The sequence below is a fragment of the Lithobates pipiens genome, unplaced genomic scaffold, assembly GCF_037356315.1.
Source record: "Lithobates pipiens isolate NorthernLeopardFrog02 unplaced genomic scaffold, aLitPip1_a1.2 Scaffold_61, whole genome shotgun sequence".
NCBI classification, from domain to species: Eukaryota; Metazoa; Chordata; class Amphibia; order Anura; family Ranidae; genus Lithobates; species Lithobates pipiens.
The window spans coordinates 855,184-875,069 of NW_027507883.1; the positions used below are offsets into that span (position 1 = coordinate 855,184).

At 47.3% G+C, this 19,886-nt stretch overlaps 13 pseudogenes; 2 read left to right on the plus strand and 11 right to left on the minus strand.

Annotated features, from left to right (window-relative positions):
* Positions 1 to 473: 473 nt before the first annotated feature.
* Positions 474 to 592, minus strand: LOC143958703 (5S ribosomal RNA; annotated as a pseudogene).
* A 108-nt stretch (positions 593 to 700) lies between these two features.
* LOC143958299 (5S ribosomal RNA) lies at positions 701 to 819 on the minus strand (annotated as a pseudogene).
* Positions 820 to 1,153: 334 nt separating this feature from the next.
* Positions 1,154 to 1,272, minus strand: LOC143958359 (5S ribosomal RNA; annotated as a pseudogene).
* A 109-nt stretch (positions 1,273 to 1,381) lies between these two features.
* Positions 1,382 to 1,500, minus strand: LOC143958363 (5S ribosomal RNA; annotated as a pseudogene).
* Positions 1,501 to 1,607: 107 nt separating this feature from the next.
* Positions 1,608 to 1,726, minus strand: LOC143958582 (5S ribosomal RNA; annotated as a pseudogene).
* Positions 1,727 to 2,282: 556 nt separating this feature from the next.
* Positions 2,283 to 2,401, minus strand: LOC143958795 (5S ribosomal RNA; annotated as a pseudogene).
* Positions 2,402 to 2,509: 108 nt separating this feature from the next.
* Positions 2,510 to 2,627, minus strand: LOC143958821 (5S ribosomal RNA; annotated as a pseudogene).
* Positions 2,628 to 3,516: 889 nt separating this feature from the next.
* Positions 3,517 to 3,635, plus strand: LOC143958817 (5S ribosomal RNA; annotated as a pseudogene).
* A 9,745-nt stretch (positions 3,636 to 13,380) lies between these two features.
* Positions 13,381 to 13,499, plus strand: LOC143958428 (5S ribosomal RNA; annotated as a pseudogene).
* Positions 13,500 to 15,108: 1,609 nt separating this feature from the next.
* Positions 15,109 to 15,299, minus strand: LOC143958835 (5S ribosomal RNA; annotated as a pseudogene).
* Positions 15,300 to 17,193: 1,894 nt separating this feature from the next.
* Positions 17,194 to 17,312, minus strand: LOC143958309 (5S ribosomal RNA; annotated as a pseudogene).
* A 769-nt stretch (positions 17,313 to 18,081) lies between these two features.
* LOC143958471 (5S ribosomal RNA) lies at positions 18,082 to 18,200 on the minus strand (annotated as a pseudogene).
* A 293-nt stretch (positions 18,201 to 18,493) lies between these two features.
* Positions 18,494 to 18,612, minus strand: LOC143958500 (5S ribosomal RNA; annotated as a pseudogene).
* Positions 18,613 to 19,886: the final 1,274 nt, after the last annotated feature.

Genomic DNA, 19,886 nt, shown 5'->3' on the forward strand with positions numbered 1-19,886 from the left:
ATATCATTTAGTGACAACTTTTTGTAAACTTTTTTTTTTGTGTCATTATTCAATCACTTGGGACAAAAAAAATATATTCAATGGGCTCAACATTCCCCTCAGCAATTTCCTTGGGGTGTCTACTTTCCAAAATGGGGTCATTTGGGGGGGTTTTCTGTTATTTTGGCATTTTATGGCCTTCAAAACTGTGATAGGTAGTGAGGAGTGAAATCAAAAATTTGCACCCTTAGAAATCCTGAAGGCAGTGATTGGATTTCGGGGTGCCGTACGCAGCTAGACTCCCAAAAAGTCCCACATATGTGGTATCCCCGTACTCAGGAGAAGCAGCAGAATATATTTTGGGGTGTAATTCCACATATAACTATGGCATTTGTGAGCAATATATCATTTAGTGACAACTTTTTGTAAACCTAGCAACCAGACTAGAGGCTTAATTAAAACAGGTCGTCCACGCCAACAACATATTAAAATAAAGCCTACGGCACCTGGTATTCCCAGAAGGTCTCCCATCCACGTACTAACCAGGCCCAAACCTGCTTAGCATCCGAGATCAGAGGAGATTGGGCACATTCAGGGTGATGAGGCGGAAGGTGATTTTGCTGACCATTCTCAACCCTCTTGACAAACGCCAAGATGGTCACCTCGGCAAACAAGCAGAAAAATAAAACAGGTCGTCGACGCCAACAACATATTAAAAAAAAGCCTATGGCACCTGGTACTCCCAAGCAGTCTCCAACCCAGGTACTAACCAGGCCCGACCCTGCTTATCATCCGAAATCAGACGAGATTGGGCGCATTCAGGGTGATGAGGCCTTCGGGGTTCTTCATTACCTCTCTCAACCCTCTTGACAAAGGCCAAGATGGTCACCTCGGCAAACAAGCAGAAAAATAAAACAGGTCGTCGACGCCAACAACATATTAAAAAAAAGCCTACAGCACCTGTTATTTCCTGACGGTCTCCCATCCAGGTACTAACCAGCTCTGACACTGCTTAGCTTCCGAGATCAAACAAAATGGAGCGCATTCAGGGTGATGTGGCTGTAGGCAAATTTGCTGGCCACTCTCACCTCTCTTGACAAACCCCAAGATGGTCACCTCGGCAAACAAGCAAAAAATAAAACAGGTCGTCGACGCCAACAACATATTATAAAAAAGCCTACGGCACCTGGTACTCCCAAGCGGTCTCGCACCCAGGTACTAACCAGACCCAACCCTGCTTAGCATCCGAGATCAGACAAGATCGGGCGCATTCAGGGTGATGTGGCCATAGGGAATATTGCTGGCCATTCTCAACCTTCTTGACAAACGCCAAGATGGTCACCTCGGCAAACAAGCAGAAAAATAAAACAGGTCATCGACGCCAACAACATATTAAAAAAAAAGCCTACAGCACCTGTTATTCCCTGACGGTCTCCCATCAAGGTACTAACCAGGCCCGTCCCCGCTTAGCATCCAAGATCAGACAAGATCGGGCGCATTCAGGGGGATGTGGCCATAGGCTTCTTTGCTGGCCAATCTCAACCCTCTTGACAAATGCCAAGATGGTCACCTTGGCAAACGAGCAGAAAAATAAAACAGGTCGTCGACGCCAACAACATATTATAAAAAGCCTACGGCACCTGGTACTCCCAAGCGGTCTCCCACCCAGGTACTAACCAGACCCAACCCTGCTTAGCGTCCGAGATCAGACGAGATCGGGAACATTCAGGGTAATGTGGCCGTACGAAGTCTTGCTGTCCACTCTCAACCCTCTTGGCAAACGCCAAGATGGTCACCTCGGCAAACAAGCAATAAAATAAAACAGGTCGTCGATGCCATCAACATATTAAAAAAAGCCTATGGTACCCGGTATTTCCAAAGGTCTCCCATCCAGGGACTAACCAGGCCCGACCCTGCTTTGCATCCGAGATCAAACGATATCTGGCGCATTCAGGGTGATGTGGCATTAGGCAATCTTGCTTGCCACTCCCAACCCTCTTGACAAACTCCAAGATGGTCACCTCGGCAAACAAGCAGTAAAATAAAACAGGTCGTCGATGCCAACATATAAATAAAAAGCCTACGGCACCTGGTAATCCCAAAGGTCTCCCATCCAAGGACTAAACAGGCCCAACCCTGCTTAGCATGCAAGATCAGATGACATAGGGAACATTCATGGTGATGTGACCTTAAATAATCTTTCAGTCCACTCTCAACCCTCTTGACAAACGGCAAGATGGTCACCTCAGCAAACAAGCAGAAAAATAAAACCGATAGTTGACGCCAGCAACATATTAAAAAATCGCCTACAGCACCTGGTATTCCCAGGCGGTCTCACATCCAGCTACTAACCAGGCCCGACCCTGCTTAGCATCCGAGATCAAACAAGCTTGAGTGCATTCAGGGTGATGTGGCCGTATGAGATCTTGGTGGCGACTCTCAACCCTCTTGACAAACGCCAAGATGGTCACCTCGGCAAACAAGCAATAAAATAAAACAGGTCGTCGACGCCATCAACATATTAAAAAAAAGCCTATGGCACCTGGTATTTCCAAAGGTCTCCCATCCAGGGACTAACCAGGCCCGACCCTGCTTAGCATCCGAGATCAGACAAGATCGGGCGCATTCAGGGTGATGAAGCTGTAAGCGATCTTGCTGGCCACTCTCAACCCTCTTGACAAACGCCAAGATGGTCACCTCGGCAAACAAGCAGAAAAAAAACAGGTCGTCGACGCCAACAACATTAAAAAAAAGCCTACGGCACCTAGTATTCGCAGGCGGTCTCCCATCCAGTTATTAACCAAGCCTGACCCTGCTTAGCATTCGAGATCAAACGATATCTGGCGCATTCAGGGTGATATGGCAATCGCATCGCCCCCCGCACATGGCATCACATCGAATCACATCTCCCCAGCACATCGAATCGCATCTCCCCAGCACATCAAATTGCATCTCCCCCAGCACATCGCATCTCCCCCAGCACATCGCATCTCCCAAAGCACATCGCATCTCCCAAAGCACATTGCATCACCCCAGCATATCGAATCGCATCAGCACATCGAATGGCATCGGCACATCGAATTGCTTCGCCCCAACACATCGAATCCCACCGCCCAATCGCATCGCATCTCACCAGAACATTGAATCGCCCCAAAGCACATTGCATCACTCGCAACACATCAAATCGCATCGCCCCCCAGCACATCACATCGCATCGCCCCAGCTCATCGCATCTCCCCCAGCACATCAAAACGCATCACACCCAGCACATTGCATTACCCCCAGAGCACTCATTACAGTAGAATTTAGGGAAAGGGCGATTGAGGCAGCTCTCGCATTTCCTTAAATACAATTTTTTTTCTTTGAAGCAGTACCCACCCTGGTCTTAGCTATTTATTGTATCACAGGTATGCTGCCATGGTGGTACCAGGAAAACGGAAAATTGTTTCATACTTACCCTAATTTTTTTTTTCTGCTTGTTTGCCGAGGTGACCATCTTGGCGTTTGTCAAGAGGGTTGCGAGTGGCCAGCAAGGTCGCCTACGGCCACATCACCCTGAATGCATTTTATCTTGTGTGATCTCGGATGCTAAGCAGGGTCGGGCCTGGTTACTACCTGGATGGGAGACAGCCTGGGAATACCAGGTGCCGTAGACTTTTTTTAATATGTTCTTGGCGTATACGACCTGTTTTATTTTTCTGCTTGTTTGCTCAGGTGACTATCTTGCTGTTTGTCAAGAGGGTTGAGTATGGCCAGCAAGATCGCCTGCGGGCACATCACCCTGAATGCGCCTGATCTCGTCTGATCTCAGATGCTAAGCAGGGTCGGGTAAAGAACCTATGTTAGAGGCTCCTTAGCTTGATCCAAGATGCAGTATGTCAAACTGACACACCACCGATCACTGCGATGCACGCCCTCACGGGCACACAATCGCGTCTTATCCTGTTGGACGCCATATGTCGCCCAGTCAGGATAATGAAACCACTTCTCAGATGTAATTTTGTTATATAGGGGGGGGAAGTGGTTAACCACATGCTGACCGCGCAATAGCCAAAATATTGGTCTTGTGTTTGTGGACTTAGGAAGCACAGACTACACTATAATCCCACTATACTGACATAGTACACTATACTCACACCATACTGAAACCCTACACTGAAACTACACAATATTGACACACTATACTCAAACTATACTCACACTATACTAACACTTTCCACTGAGCCACAATAACACACTAACTCTCTAGTAGCAAACTGAGCCCTGCTCTATCTATCGCCACTCCAACAACACACTGCAAAAGCTTCCTGTGGAAAGGAACCTTTTATAGTGTAGGGTGGGACTATGATCACTGAGAAATCATTGAGCAAAGTCTTCAGTGTTCTGTGCACCGATTAGGTGAAGCTTTGCACCTGACCAGTGGTCAGAAGCATTGCTTCAGCCAATCAGGGCCCTACTATGCACTGTGCATTGTAGGGTGCTTGGTGGGCGAACATCCCACAGAGAGCCCCTAGGGTTGCCACCTGTCCGGTTTTGACCCGGACAGTCCGGGCTTTGACACACGTGCCCGGGTTTCCGCCTGCTGGAAACCCGGGCACACATTCCACGGACCTATGGCCGCCAGATCTCTGTCCCCGGCCGCAACATCTAGAGGGGCTGCACGCATGATTCCGTGCCCGCTATCACTATGACACAGGTGCACGGTGCTCTGAGCCAGCAGGAGCCCTGTGATTGGCCGAATGGGCCATGTGCGGGACGGGCCGGGCGGCAGACATGGGGGTCTGTTAATGGCCCTGCGGAGCTGGTGCTGGTCAGGTGTGGAGGCGGGGGCGGGGCTGCACTGTGGATTTGATCATCGCACCTGCTTCCTTCCGGAGTCCTGCCTCACGATGTGTTTCCTGAGGTCTCATCTGCTCTGTCAGCTCCTCTGTGTGACCCCCCCATCTCCTCCTCTGTGTGCTCCCCATCTCCTCCTCTGTGTGCCCCCCATCTCCTCTGTGTGCCCCCATCTCCTCTGTGTGACCCCCCCTCCTCCTCTGTGTGACCCCCCCTCCTCCTCTGTGTGACCCCCCCTCCTCCTCTGTGTGACCCTCCTCCTCCTCTGTGTGACCCCCTCCTCCTCTGTGTGACCCCCCTCCTCCTCTGTGTGACCCCCCATCTCCTCTGTGTGACTCCCCATCTCCTCTGTGTGCCCCCATCTCCTCTGTGTGACCCCCCTCCTCCTCTTTGTGACCCCCCTCCTCCTCTGTGCGACCCCCTCCTCCTCTGTGTGACCCCCATCTCCTCTGTGTGATACCCTCCTCCTCTGTGTGACCCCCATCTCCTCTGTGTGACCCCCATCTCCTCTGTGTGACCCCCATCTCCTCTGTGTGACCCCCCTCCTCTGTGTGACCCCCTTACTCCTCTGTGTGACCCCCATCTCCTCTGTGTCACCCCCCATCTCCTCTGTGTCACCCCCCATCTCCTCTGTGTCAACCCCCTCCTCGCTCTCGCTCACCCCCCATCCCTCTCTCTCGCTCACCACCCATCTCTCTCGCTCATCCCCCCATCTCTCTCTCGCTCACCCCCCCTCTCTCTCGCTCACCCCCCCTCTCTCTCACTCACCCCCCTCTCTCTCGCCCACCCCTCTCTCTCTCTCTCTCTCTCGCCCACCCCCCTGTCATGGTCGTTCCGGTAATCCAATGGTACATGGGAGGCCTGCCCGCAGAATTCCTATGTTAAGAACTAACCGGTATCCTAGGGCGCGTGTTGGCGCGAACGCGGGTGCGCATTGGTACGAACGGGCGCATGTGGGTGCGCAAAGACACGAACGGGCGCACGCGGGTGCGCGAGGTTACAAACGGGCGCACGCGGGTGCGCGAGGTCACGAACTGGCGCACGGTTACACGCGGGTGCGCGCAAACGCGCCGTTTGACCGTTTTTGAAGGCTACTTAAAGGAACCTGTTACTGTGCCTCCCTGCTGTCCAGTCTACAGCGTGTCCGGTGTTCCTGCTTTCTGCTACTCTGTTGTCCTTGATTCCTGTTTACCCGGCCTGTTCCTGACGACGTCTGTTTGCTGCCAGCCTCCGACCCTCGGCCTGTCTGACTACGCTTTTGCCTCTTCCTTGGAACTGTTTGCTGCCCGTCTGTTACCGACCCGGCTTGTACCTTGACTACCCCTGGCTTTCCGCTGTTCCTGCTCGACTGTTGTGTTCCTTCCGCTACCTTCTACTCCAGCCTGCCTGCCAAGTGTACCGGCCTCCAGCTTCTTCTGTGCTTCAGGACACCTCCTCACTGTCAGCTGCTCCAGTGTCCTTGCCACGTTCCTGTGCATCTCCTGCTGCCTGCTGATCTAGCGCTCTGCCAAGTTCCTGTGCATCTCCTGCTGCCTGCTGATGCAGCGCTCCTGTGTTCTTACGCCTTCCCTGAGGTCCGGACCAGTCCTACACCTGCTTGGCACTTGTGCCCTCTGAACTCTAGAGTCCCTGTCCCCACTTTCAGGGGTTCTCGAGCCAGAGGCTTACGAGAGGCCGCTCCCTGCATTCTGGGCTCCTACACCAGGTTCGTGACAGTACTGGACAGCCATGTCCGAGCCTATGCAGGGAGCCTCCCCTATGGATGAACTCTGCCGCCACTTAGCTGGACTTACTCAGGCGCTGAAGAGTCTGCAGGAAGGCTATGGCCGACTGAAGGAACGTGTCCAAGCCCTATCTGTATCTACGCCAGCTGTTTCCAGGACTTCTGCTCCACCTTCGGTGGTGATGATGCCGCCTGAACCCAGGGTTCCTACACCTGAAAGATTTTCTGGCAACCGGGGTAAATTCAGGGCTTTCCGCAACTCTTGGCTAGTTCTGGTGAAAGTTGAAGGACAATACCTGTTACGGAAGTGAGTAAATGGGAGATTGCCTGCCAGTAGTTATGTAAGCTTGGGCAGTCCCACATAATATGAAATAGGGTCCCCAATTGGGTACAATTTCTCCAGCAATTAGGTGACGAGTTCCCCTTGAATTTTGCTAGGATATGTGGAGTCAGGTATTGTCTTTGAACAATTTTTTGTGCCAATTCCCATAGTGTAACACATGCAGTGGCCCTATATATGCTTCGTAGGGAAGCCATCCATTGTTTAATTGAAAAGACTTGCCCCAAATCTTGTTCCCATTTAAGGAAGGAAGGTAGCTTGCTGGGTATGTTTTTTTCCCCTAGAATTGGGTATATTGTAGCTACTCCTTTCTGTGAGGTGGCATGGTTATTGAGGAAAGACCATATTTTAACCGGGATTGAAGCTCTGAGTTGTGGATTGTGTGTGGGTTGGCAAAGGACTGAGACAACCCCATAAATAGACATGGACCATACCAGCAGGGGAGTTGGGTGGAAGATGGAGAAGCAGTGCTGAGGAGAGGTTGTTGGTGGCCCTTGAGGAAACCCCTGCCGGGAAGGGGTGGTAGCTCAGGCCAGGGGCTCAGGAAAGCTGGCTTGGAAGGATCCTGACTCAGAAGGCAGTGAAAGAATCCATGTCGGAGAGGCAAAGGAAAGGAGCAAGGAGAGACAGTGAGTAAATCAGCGCGGTGCAGGGACAGACAAGGTGAGAGCCTGCCATCTGCAGCAGGCCTCCCTGGAAGACCGCATAGTGCAAAGTCTTCATCTATCCTTGCCCTTGGACAGTGATGGTGAACATTGGCACCCCAGATGTTTTGGAACAAAATTTCCAGTGATGCTCATGCACTCTGCAGTGTAGTTGAGCATCATGGGAAATGTAGTTCCAAAAATCTAGGGTGCCAAGGTTTCCCTTGTTTCCCAAGGTGACCATCTTGGCATTTGTCAAGAGGGATGAGGCTGCCCAAGAAGATTGCCTATGGGCACATGACCCTGAAAGCGCCTCATCTCAAAGGCTAGGCAGGGTCGGGCCTGGTTAGTACCTGGGTGGGAGACCGCTGGGAATATCCAGTGCCACAGGCTTCTTCTTTCTTTTTTTTTGGTATTGACTTGTTTTTTTCTCTTGTTTCCCAAGGTGACCATCTTGGCCTTTGTCAAGAGGGTTGAGGGTGCCTAAAGAGATTGCCTATGGCCACATCACCCTGAAAGCAACCAATCTCGTCTGATCTCCAAGCCTAAGCAGGGTCGGGCCTGGTTAGTACCTGGATGGGATGCCGTAGGCTTCTTTTTTTTTTTGAGCATTGACCTGTTTTTTTTTCCCCTTTTTTCCAAAGGTGACCATCTTGGCGTTTGTCAAGAGGGTTGCCAAAGTGATTGCCTACTTCCACATCACCCTGAAAGCGTCTAATCTCGGAGGCTAAGCAGGGTTGGGTCTGTTTACTACCTGAATGGGAGACTGCCTGGGAATACCAGGTGCCGTAGGTTTCCCAAAGTGACCATCTTGGAGTTTATCAAGAGGGTTGAGGATGGCCAAAAAGATTGCCTACGGCCACATCCCCCTGAAAGCGCCCAATCTCAGAGGCTAAGTAGGGTCGTGCCTCGTTAGTACCTGGATGGGAGAACGCCTGGGAATACCAAGTGCCGTGGGCTTCTATTTTTTTTTTTTTTGGCGTTGACTTGTTTTTTTCCCTTGTATCCCAAGGTGACCATCTTGGCATTTGTCAAGAGGGTTGAGCGTGCGCAAAGAGATTGCCTACAGCCACATCACCCTGAAAGCGACAAATCTCGTCTTATCTCGGAGGCTAAGCAGCGTCGGGCCTGATTCATACCTGGATGGGAGACCGCCTGGGATTACCAGGTGCCGCAATTTTTTTTTTGGCGTTGACTTTTTTCCCCCTTGTTTCCCAAGGTGAGGATCTTGGTGTTTGTCAAGAGAGTTGAGGGTGCCCAAAGCATTTGTCTACGGCCACATCATCCTGAAAGCGCCCCAACTCGTCGCATCTCTGAGGCTAAGCAGGGGTGGGCCTGGTTAGTACTGGGAATACCAGGTGCTGTAGGTTTCTTTATTTTTGGCGTTGGCTTGTTTTTTTCCCTTGTTTCTCAAGGTGACCATTTTGGCGTTTGTCAAAGAGGGTTGAGGATGCCCAAGAGATTGCTTACGGGCCATATCACCATGAAAGCGCCCAATCTCATCTGATCTCCGAGGCTACGCAGGGTCGGGCCTAGTGACCATCTTTGCATTTGTCAAGAGGGATGAGGGTGCCCAAAGAGATTGCCTATGGGTAGGGTCGGGCCTGGTAAGTACCTGGATGGGAGACCGCCTGGGAATGCAAAGTGCTGTAGGTTTCCTTTTTTTTTTTTTTTTTTTTTTTTTTTTTGGGGCGTTGACTTATTTTTTCCCTTGTTTCCCAAGGTGAATCTTGGTGTTTGTCAAGGGGGTTGAGGATGTCCAAAAAGATTGGCTACGGCCACATCACCTTGAAAGAGCCCCATCTTGTCTCACCTCGGGGGCTAAGCAGGGGCTGAGCCTGGTTAATACCTGGATGGCAGACCACCTGGGAATACCAGGCCCCTGGGCTTCTTTTCTTTTTTTGCATTTACTTGTTTTTTTCCCTTGTTTGCCAAAGTGACTATCTTGGCGTTTGTCAAGATGGTTCAGGGCGTCCAAAGAAATTGCCTATGGCCACATCACCCTGAAAGCGACCAATCTCGTCTAATCTCGGAGGCTAAGCAGGGTCAGGCCTGGATAGTGCCTGCCTGGGAATACCAGGTGGCATAGGCTTCTTTTTTTCTTTTTTTTTTTGCCGTTGACTTATTTTCCCTTGTTTACCAAGGTGACCATCTTGGCGTTTTTCAAGAGTGTTCAGGGTGCCCAAAGCGATTGCCTAAGGCCACATCTCCCTGAAAGCAACTGATCTCGTCTGATCTCGGAGGCTTTGCAGGGTCGGGCCTGGTTAGAACCTGGGTGGGAGACCCCCTGGGAATACCTAGTGCTGTAGGTTTCTTTTATTTTTATTTTTTTATTTTTTTTTTGGCGTTGACTTGTTTTTTGTCCTTTGTTTCCCAAGGTGACCATCTTGGTGTTTGTCAAGAGGGTTGAGGGTGCCGAAAGAGATTTCCTACGGCCACATCACCCTGAAAGTGCTCGATCTTGTCTGATCTCGGAGGCTGAGCAGCGTCTGACCTGGTTAGTAACAAAAGGGAGACCTCCTGGGCAGTGGCGGCTGGTGAAGTTTTAGGATGGGGGGGCGCAAGACCACACCCCCTCAGATTTGCCCCCCCACTTATCACAAGCCACACCCCTTATTGAATCAACATCATATACCAGGCTGCACATTATACACTGGGCTCTACTAAAGCAGATGAATCATGCCAATCTTGTGTATAACCACATCAGGCAACTTTTCTGCAACCTGTAAATGGCACATATTTGCATTCTGCAACCTGTAAATCACACATATCTGCCTTCTGCAACCTGTAAATCAAACATATCTGCCTTCTGCAACCTGTAAATGATACATATCTGCATTCTGCAACCTGTAAATTGCACATATCTGCAATCTGTAAATCGCACATAACTGCGTTCTGCAACCTGTAAATTGCCCATGTCTGCATTCTGCAACATGTAAATCACACATATCTGCATTCTGTAAATCGCATTCTGTAAATCGCACATATCTGCATTCTGTAAATCGCACATATCTGCATTCTCTAAATCGCATTCTGTAAATCGCACATATCTGCAACCTGTAAATAGCACATATCTACAACCTGTAAATCGCACATATCTGCATTCTGCAACCTGTAAATTGCCCATATCTGCATTCTGCAACATGTAAATCGCACATATCTGCATTCATTAAATCGCACATATCTACAACCTGTAAATTGCACATATTTACAACATGCAAATCGCACATATCTACAACCTGTAAATTGCACATATCTAAAACCTGTAAATAGCACATATCTACAACCTGTAAATTGCCCATATCTGCATTCTGCAACATGTAAATCACACATATCTGCATTCTATAAATCGCATTCTGTAAATCACACATATCTGCATTCTGTAAATCGCACATATCTGCATTCTCTAAATCGCATTCTGTAAATAGCACATATCTACAACCTGTAAATCGCACATATCTGCATTCTGCAACCTGTAAATTGCCCATATCTGCATTCTGCAACATGTAAATCGCACATATCTGCATTCATTAAATCGCACATATCTACAACCTGTAAATTGCACATATTTACAACATGCAAATCGCACCTATCTACAACCTGTAAATTGCACATATCTAAAACCTGTAAATAGCACATATCTACAACATGTCAATTGCTCATATCTGCATTCTGCAACATGTAAATCACACATATCTGCATTCTGTAAATCGCATTCTGTAAATCGCACATATCTGCATTCTGTAAATCGCACATATCTGCATTCTCTAAATCGCATTCTGTAAATAGCACATATCTACAACCTGTAAATCACACATATCTGCATTCTGCAACCTGTAAATTGCCCATATCTGCATTCTGCAACATGTAATTTGCACATATCTGCATTCATTAAATCGCACATACCTACAACCTGTAAATTGCACATATTTACAACATGCAAATCGCACATATCTACAACCTGTAAATTGAACATAGCTACAACCTGTAAATAGCACATATCTACAACCTGTAAATAGCACATATCTGCATTCTGTAAATCACATTCTGTAAATCGCACATATCTGCAGCCTGTAAATAGCACATATCTGCATTCTGTAAATCACACATAACTGCATTCTGCAACCTGTAAATTGAAAATATCTGCATTCTATAAATCGCACATAACTGCATTCTGCAACCTGTAAATTGCACATATCTCCATTCTGCAACCTATAAATTGCCCATATCTGCATTCTGCAACATGTAAATCGCACATATCTGCATTCAGTAAATTGCATTCGGTAAATCGCCCATATCTGCATTCTGTAAATCACACATCTGCATTCTGTAAATCGCACATCTGCATTCTGTAAATCACATTCTGTAAATCGCACATATCTGCATTCTGTAAGTTGCACATATCTGCAACCTGTAAATAGCACATATCTACAACCTGTAAATAGCCCATATCTGCATTCTGCAACATGTGAATCGCACATATCTACATTCTGTAAATCGCATTCTGTAAATCGCATATCTGCATTCTGTAAATTGCACATATCTACAACCTGTAAATTGCACATATCTACAACATGCAAATCGCACATATCTACAACCTGTAAATTGCACATATCTACAACCTGTAAATAGCACATATCTGCATTCTGTAAATCGCATTCTGTAAATCGCACATATCTACAACCTGCAAATCGCATATATCTACAACCTGCAAATCGCACATATCTACAACCTGTAAATTGCACATATCTACAACCTATAAATCGCACATATCTACAACCTGCAAATCGCATATATCTACAACCTGTGAATAGCACATATCTGCATTCTGTAAATCGCATTCTGTAAATTGCACATATCTACAACCTGTAAATCGCACATATCTACAACTTGTAAATCGCACATATCTACAACCTGTAAATTGCACATATCTACAACCTGTAAATCTTGTTTGGGGGGGAGTATGCTGCCGACCACCGATAATAACCCTTTTTTTTAAATCTTGTTTGGGGGGTATGCTGCCTAACACCGATAATAAGTTATTATTTGTGGTCGGCAGCATACCCCCCAACAAGATTTTTTTTAAAAAAAGGTTAATATCGGTGGTCGGCAGCATACCCCCACACCCCGCTAAACAAGATTATAAAAATAAGGGTTATTATTGGTGGTTGGCAGCATACCCCCCCCCCCTAGACAAGATTTTAAAAAAAGGTTATTATTAATAACCGTTGTTTTTTTATAGCTTCTTGGGGGGGGGGGGTGTATGCTGCCGGCCACCGATAATAACACTTTTTCTTTAAATCTTGTTTAGCAGGGGGGGTGAATGGGGTTGGGGTATGCTGCCGAGTGCGACCACCATAGTCACCCTGTGGATGTGGAGGGGGTACCGGCGGCGGCACTGAATAAATAATAAAGAATTAGTAAGCTGCCATGCGGCAGCCCCTTACCTGATCCTTTCAGAGAAGTGCTGTGCCAACGTCACTTCCTTGAGTGATGTCGGAAGCACCGCCCACCGCTCACTCAAAGTGCAAGTCTTTTTTTTTTTGGGTGTTGACTTGTTATTTTCCCTTGTTTACCAAGGTTAATATCTTGGCGTATTTCAAGAGGGTTGCGAGTGCCCAAAGCGATTGAATACGGCCACATCTCCCTGAAAGCAACCAATCTCATATGATCTCTGAGGCTTAGCAGGGTCAGGCCTGGTTAGAGCCTGGATGGAAGACCCCCTGGGAATACCAGGTGCCGTAGGCTTTTTTTTTTAACATGTTGTTGGCGTCGACGACTTGTTTTATTTTTCTGCTTATTTGCCGAGCTGACCATCTTGGTGTTTGTCAAGAGGGTTGAGAGTGGCCAGCAAAATCGCATACGGCCACATCACCAGGAATGTGCCTGATCTTGTCTGATCTCGGATGCTAACCAGGGTCGGGCCTGGTTAGTACCTTGATGGGAGACTACTTGGGAATACCAGGTGCCGTATGCTTTTTTTTAATATGTTGTTGGCGTCGACGACCTGTTTTTTTTTCTGCTTGTTAGCCGAGGTGACCAAGAGAGAGGGTTAAGAGTGGCCATCAAGATTACCTACGGCCACATCACCGTGAATGCGTCCGATCTCATGTTATCTAGGATGCTAAGCAGGGTCAGGACTGGTTAGAAACTGGATGGGAGACCGCCTGGGAATACCAGGTGCCGTAGTCTTTTTTTAATATGTTGTTGGCGTCGACGACCTGTTTTATTTTTCTGCTCATTTGCATAGGTGACCATCAGAAGTTCAAATGGAAATAAAAAATATTAACCAGTATTAATGCAGTGCACAGTAACTGGCAATAATAAACAATAATAATAATCTACACAATATCTATAACATGATTTGCATATTTGGGGAGAATTGTTTTTGCGCGTAAAGAGATTAGACTTTTATAACGTGACAATTATGAAGCAATTTGAGACTCAGATGTCTGTTTCAGTAGAACGTATACATCAACATTGAAGAGCAATACTGAACAGGTGTGATTTTTTTTTTTATGCTAATGAGGCATGATGTCCCAGACTTGTCACAGACAAAGGTGGAGATGAGAAATCAAAAAAAAGATAGACTCAGACCTTAAAGTGGAGGGCCACCCTGAAAAAAAAAAAAATATTAAAAATTAAAAAAAAATCAAAAAAAAAAAAATGAAGAAAATTTTTTCTTCTTACTTACCAGAAATGCCTGTTGCTAGGCACATAATCCTAATCTTCTTCCTCCTCCGCGGAGATCTTCTTTCTTCTCCCTCGTCGCGTTGTCTTCTGGGTAATGGGTCGCGCTGTGTTCTAGGGACTGTGTGTCCCAGAACACAGCGCGTCCCATTCACAAAGCGCTGCGCGACTCGCGCATGAGCAGTAGGAAACGGGCAGTGAAGCCTCAAGGCTCCACTGCCTGTTTCCCTTAGAAGGAACGGCGGCGCCGGGACCCAAGAGCCGAGGGACGGGTCGGCCTCGGGCGGCCGACATCGCGGGCGCCCTGGACAGGTAAGTTGGCTTATTAAGTCAGCAGCTGCAGTGTTTGCAGCTGCTGACTTTTAATTATTTTTTTTGTTAAACGGCCCTCCTCTTTAAGGCTCCTAATTTTCAGACATCAGTGTAAAAAGGGCTTAGCCAATCATTGGTAGTATATAAAAATAAAAGAAAAAGTCCTATTGGTTGTCCGCAATTCCAAACCTCTATAAATTCTACAAACACAGCCATTTCAAGCAGAACTCCTGATCCTGAGATCGCTTGCGATATTGGATTGCCATTTTGAAGATTGCCTCCCTTTTTTATTAAAAAAGCAGGGACGGGCCTGATTAGTACCTAGATGGGAGACCGCCTGGGAATACCCTCTTGAGAAATGCCAAGATGGTCACCTTGGGGAACCACAAAAAAAGGCGGTCTCCCATCTAGGTACTAAACAGGCCCATCTCTGCTTAGCCTTCAAGGCCAGATGAGCTTGGGTGCTTTCAGAGTGGAATGGCCAGAGGCAATCTCTTCTGGCACCCAAAACCCTCTTGAGAAATGCCAAGAAGGTCATCTTGGGAAACCAGAAATAAAAAACAGGTCAACTCCCAAAAAAAAAAAGCCTACAGCACCTGGTATTCCTAGACGGTCTCCCATCCAGGTACTAACCAGGCCCTACCCAGCCCATAGGCAATCTCTTTGGGCACCCTCATCCCTCTTGACAAATGCAAAGATGGTCACTAGGCCCGACCTTGCTTAGCCTTCGAGATCAGACGAGATCGGGCGCTTTCACGGTGATATGGCCGTAGGCAATCTCTTTGGGTATCCCCAACCCTCTTTGACAAGCGCCAAGATGGTCACCTTGAGAAACAAGGGAAAAAAACAAGTCAACGGCAAAAAAATAAAAAATTACGGCACCTTGTATTCCCAGGCGGTCTCCCACTCAGGTACTAACCAGGCCCGACCCTGCTTAGCCTCTGAGATTAAACGAGATTGGTTGCTTTCAGGGTGTCGTGGCCATAAGCAATACCTTTGGGCACTCTCAACCCTCTTGACTAGCACCAAGATGGTCACCTAGGGAAAGTAGGGGAAAAAACAAGTCAACGCCCAAAAAAAAAGAAGCAAATGGGACTGGTTATTGCCAGGATGTCTCACATTTGTTACTAACTAGTAGACATGTGCGCTTCGTTTCGTACGAATCGCAAATTCGTACGAATTTCTCAATTTGTACGTTCGGGAGGATCCGAAATACAAATTGCCGTGCGTCCGAATTCTGTACGGAATACGAACCTTTGTTTACGAATTCCGGATCTCAATCATTATGCTTATTATGACTTGCAGAAGACTTCTGTGATAGAAGTCAATGTAAATTGCCTGAAGACATCAGTGAAGGACTTTCAACCTCTCTGGGCAGGCTGCCAAGAAAAGAACAAAATGATACAATGTTTCTTCTTCAATGGGCTGAACTCCGTGTGTAGAAGTTTTCAGTTTAACCATTTAAAGACTAAATCTTTTCTGACACTTGTTGCTTACAAGTAAAAATCCAGTATTTTCTGCTAGAAAATCACTCAGAAGCCCCAAAAATTATATATTTTTTTTAGCAGAGACCCTAGGTAATAAAATTGCGGTTGTTGCAATATTTTGTGACGTGGTATTTGCGCAGAGGTCTTTCAAATGCAAATTAGCCCTTTATCACGGTGCAGGTGTCATTGCTGTATGTCACACTGCTGTATATCACGGTGCAGGTGTCATTGCTGTATGTCACGCTGCTGATGTCAGTGCTCTCTATCACGGTGCTGTTGTCAGATCACTCTATCACAGTGCAGGTGTCATTGCTGTATGTCACGCTACTAATGTCACTGCTCCCTAGAGGTCGACTGAAAAAAAAAGGGCTAACTTGCGTTTGAAAGACCTACTGGATTTTTACTTGTAAGCAACAAGTGTCAGAAAAGATTTAGTCTTTAAATGGTTAAACTGAGAACTTCTACACATGGAGTTCAGCCCATTGAAGAAGAAACATTGTATCATTTTGTTCTTTTCTTGGCAGCCTGCCCAGAGGATGAACGTCCTTCACTGATGTCTTCAGGCAACTTACATTGACTTCTATCACAGAAGTCTTCTGCAAGTCATAATAAGCATAATGAGCAATGTTTTTGCCTTTAAATTTATCGTAAAGAACGTTCGTACACGTTAACGACAATTCGTATTTCGTACGAAACAGAACGGAATTTCGGGCACGAAATACAAAGTACGAATTCATTTTATTACGAATCAAAACGGAACAGAACGAAATGAATTTATCGACGGCGTCCATGTCTACTAACCAGGGCAGACGCTGCTCAGCCTCCGAGATCAGACAAGATCAGACAAGATCAGGCACTTTCAGGGTGATGTGGCCGTATTAAATCTCTTTCGGCACCCTCAACCCTCTTGAGAAACTCCAAGATGGTCACCTTGGGAAACAAGTGAAAAAAACTAATCGTCGCCAAAGAAAAAAAAGAAACCTACGGCACTTGATAATCCCAGGGGGTCTCCCCATCCAGGTTCTAGCCAAGCCCGACCCTGCTAAGCCTTCGAGATCAGGCGCTTTCAGGGTCATGTTCCCATAGGCAATGTCTTTCGGCACACTCAACCCTCTTGACAAACGCCAAGATGGTCACCTTAGGAAACAAGGGAAAAAAACAAGTCAACAACAAAAAAAAAGAAACCTACAGCACTTGGTATTCCTAGGGGGTCTCCCATCCAGGTTCTAACCAGGCCCAACCCTGCTAAGCATCCGAGATCAGATGAGATTAGTTGCTTTCAGGGAGATGTGGCCATGGGCAATCGCTTTGGGCACCCTGAACCCTCTTGGAAAAAAAAGCCAAAAAAAGAGAAGCCTATGGCACCTGGTATTCCCAGGCAGTCTCTCATCCGGGTACTAACCAGGCCTGACCATGCTTAGCCTCCGAGATTAGTCACTTTGAGGGTGATGTGGCCATAGTCAATTTCTTCAGACACCCTCAACCATCTTGACAAACGCCAATATAGTCACCTTGGGAAACAAGGGAAAAAAACAAGTAAACGCAAAAAAAAAATAAGCCTACGGCACCTGGTATTCCCAGGCGGTCTGCCATCCAGGTATTAACCAGGCTCAGCCCCTGCTTAGCCTCTGAGGTGAGACAAGATGGGGCGCTTTCAAGGTGATGTGGCCGTAGCCAATCTTTTTGGGCACCGTCAACCCCCTTGACAAATGCCAAAATGCACTTTGGGGAAACAAGGGAAAAAACAAGTCAACGCCCAAATGAAAAAAAAAGGAAGCCTACAGCACCTTGTATTCCTAGGTGATCTCCCATCCAGGTACTTACCAGGCCCGACCCTACCCATGGGCAATCTCTATAGGCAACCTCATCCCTCTTGACAAACGCAAAGATGGTCACTAGGCTCGACCATGCTTAGCCTCCGAGATCAGATGAGATTGGGCGCTTTCACAGTGATATGGCTGTATGCAATCTCTTTGGGTATCCTCAACCCTTTTTGACAAACGCCAAGCTGGTCACCTTGAGAAACAAGGGAAAAAAACAAGTCAATGCCAAAAAGAAAAAAAAGAAAGAAGCCTATAGCACCTGATATTCCCAGGTGGTCTCCCATCCAAGTACTAACCAGGCCCACCACTGCTTAGTCTCCGAGATCAGATGAGATGGTGCGCTTTCAGGGTGATGTGGCCGTAGGCAATCTTTGTGCAACTTCAACCCTCTTGACAAATGCCAAGATGGTATCCATGGGTAAAAAGAGAAAAAAGAAAAGAAACCTACATCACCTAGTATTCCCAGGCGCTCTCCCATCTGCGTACTAACCCGGCCCGCCCCTACTTCTCCTCAGATATGCGGTGAGATGGGGCGCTTTTAGGGTGATGTGCCCGTAGACAATCTCTTTGGGCACCCTCAACCCTCTTGACAAATGCCAAGATTGTCACCTTGGGAAACAAGGGAAAAAACAAGTCAACACCAAAAAAATAAAAAAATAAACCTACGGCACCTGGTATTCCCAGGCGGTCTCCCATCCAGGTACTAACCAGGCTCGACCCTGCATAACCTCCGAGATCAGATGAGATGGGGTGTTTTCAGGGTGATGTGCCCATAGGCAATTGCTTTGGGCACCCTCAATCCTCTTGACAAACACCAAGATTGTCACCTTGGGAAACAAGAGAAAAAAACAAGTCAACACCAAAAAAAAATAATAATAATATTTACGGCACCTGGTATTCCCAGGCGGTCTCCCAACTAGGTATAAATCAGGCCCGATGCTGCTTAGCCTCCGAGATAAGACGAGATTTGTCGCTTTCAGGGTGATGTGGCCTTAGGCAACCACTTTGCGCATGCTCAACCCTCTTGACAAAATGCCAAGATGGTCACCTTGGGAAACAAGGGAAATAACAAGTCAACGCCAAAAAAAGAAAAAAAAAAAAGAAGCATGTGGCAATGGGTATTCCCAGGCAGTCTCCCATCCAGCTACTAACCAGGCCCAACCCTGCTTAGCCTTTGAGATCAGGTGCTTTCAGGGTCATGTGCCCATAGGCAATCTTTTTGGGCAGCCTCAGCCCTCTTGACAAACGCTACAGTGGTCACCTTGGGAAACCAGGGAAAAAAACAAGTTGATGCCAAACCTACGGCACATGGTATTCCTGGGGGTCTCCCATCCAGATCTAACCAGGCCCGACCCTGCTTAGCCTCTGAGATCAAACAAGATCGGTTGATTTCAGGGTGTCGTGGCCATAGGCAATCTCTTTGGGCACCCTCAACCCTCTTGACAAGCGCCAAGATGGTCACCTCAACGCCAAGTCAACGCCAAAAAAAAAACAAAAAACAAAAAGAAGCCCGTGGCACTGGGTATTCTCAGGAGGTCTCCCGTTTGTTACTAACCATTTCAGACGCTGCTCAGCCTCCGAGATCAGACAAGATCGAGCACTTTCAGGGTGATGTGGCTGTAAGAAATCTCTTTCTGCACCCTCAACCCTCTTGACAAACGCCAAGATGGTCACCTTGGGAAACAAAGGAAAAAAACAAGTCAACGCCAAAAAAAAAAAGAAACCTACTGCACATGGTATTCCTGGGGGTCTCCCACCCAGGTTCTAACCAGGCCTGACCCTGCTAAGCCTCTGAGATCAGACAAGATCGGTTGCTTTAAGGGAGATGTGGCCTTAGGCAATAGCTTTGGGCACCCTGAACTCTCTTGAAAAACGTCAAGATGGTCACCTTGGTAAACAAGGGAAAAAAACAAACCAATGCCAAAAAAAAAAAGACGCCTATGGCACCTGGTATTCCCAGGCGGTCTGCCATCCAGGTACTAACAAGTCCTAAATCTGCTTAGCCTCTGAGATCAGACGCTTTCAGGGTGATGAGTCCATAGACAATCTCTT